Source organism: Leptosomus discolor, chromosome 6 (assembly GCF_034619465.1).
Source record: "Leptosomus discolor isolate bLepDis1 chromosome 6, bLepDis1.hap2, whole genome shotgun sequence".
In the NCBI taxonomy this organism is placed as follows: domain Eukaryota; kingdom Metazoa; phylum Chordata; class Aves; order Leptosomiformes; family Leptosomidae; genus Leptosomus; species Leptosomus discolor.
Window position 1 is genome coordinate 19,710,488 of NC_141396.1, and position 1,452 is coordinate 19,711,939.

The following is a 1,452-nucleotide window of genomic DNA, read 5'->3' on the forward strand; positions in this document are numbered from 1 at the left end:
TGAAGCTATCTGAAGAGATTCCTACTGCAGATGCTGCTGGATAAGAGTGAAAGCCACTACAAGGATGGAAATGAAGCCATTATGGTAGTTATACCTGCTGGATTTGTAAATAATTTAAAATCCTTTTAGCTGATCTTTAACTTCTGGGTTTTGAGCTTATACTTCAGACTTCATACTGGGAATAATGAGGTGGGGTTTTTTTTCTGTACACTGTATTTTTTAGGGGAAAAAAATGTGCGAAGTGGCCAAACAAAACAGATTTTATGGGTTTATTTTAAAAAGTGGATACTGTTTAATGTAGGACCTGTGATATGAGGCATCTGCTTTTCTTCTGGGGTTTACTGATTAGTGTGGTAATCTTAACTTCATTTAGTAATCACTCTAGGAGATTTTTTTATCTTATTTTCATGACGTTTCATGATTTGTTCTTGGTTTCAAATGAAACTACAAAGCTAATGCATTTTACTGTGAAAACTAGTCACTGATTTTTTTTTTTTTTGCCTTTCCTCATTAGATGAGAAACTTTTATTTAACATCCTCTGCCCCCTCAAGAAAATAAAATTACAAGCTTTCTGTGACTACATGGGTTTCTTGGCAAGACTGTAAGAAAACTTGGTGGGGGCAGGGGGTTTAAGATCATAATTTTTCAGGAGTCATGACTTCCAACAGGAAGAGACTGCTAACTGGTTTTGCAGGACTAATTCTCCTCTATATTAAAAATTTTTAAACGAGATGCGAAACAAAATTTTAATTATTGGCTTGACACTGAAATGAAATCCTGTTTCTATTCAACATCTCTGATCTATATGAAGAGTTCTGTAGTACAGATGTTATTTATGTGGTACATATTTGATGTTAGATGACAAAAGAAGGTTATTTTCATTTATTTGAAGACTTTTCTGTAGTCTGCAATTTTTGACTTGATCTTAATCAAAAACAACTGATAACTGCATTATTCAAAGTCCAGTTTCTAAAGTTAGAAAAATACTGACTGATGTATTTTCTGATTTTAAACTAATGTTAACTTTCCCTCCAGGATAAGCTTTGAATGTTTATTCCAGTAAAGTATTTTCTTCCCTTTTTTTGATTTGTGGACCTCTCTATTTTTTTTCAGTTGAATTGAGACCCCTTTGAAATCTATGTACTTAGTTTATATGTGCTATGCAACAACCTTGCTTTTCTTAGACACCATGAGGGCTCATAAATCAGAGGCTGAAAACCAGTCCATAAATTATCTTGTCTTGCAAAACTGTATGTGGTTACATAATGTAAAGGGCTCATCAGAGGGACACTATGAAATTCAGACACGTGTATTATCCAATATATTTTTGGAATGGGGTTTATTTCACTTTTTTGATAGTCATTAATTTCCGTTTCTCCCAAATGTTGAAATAAATTAATATTAACTGAAGTGTGAACTTGTCTGATGGAAATAAAGACCACTACTGTTTT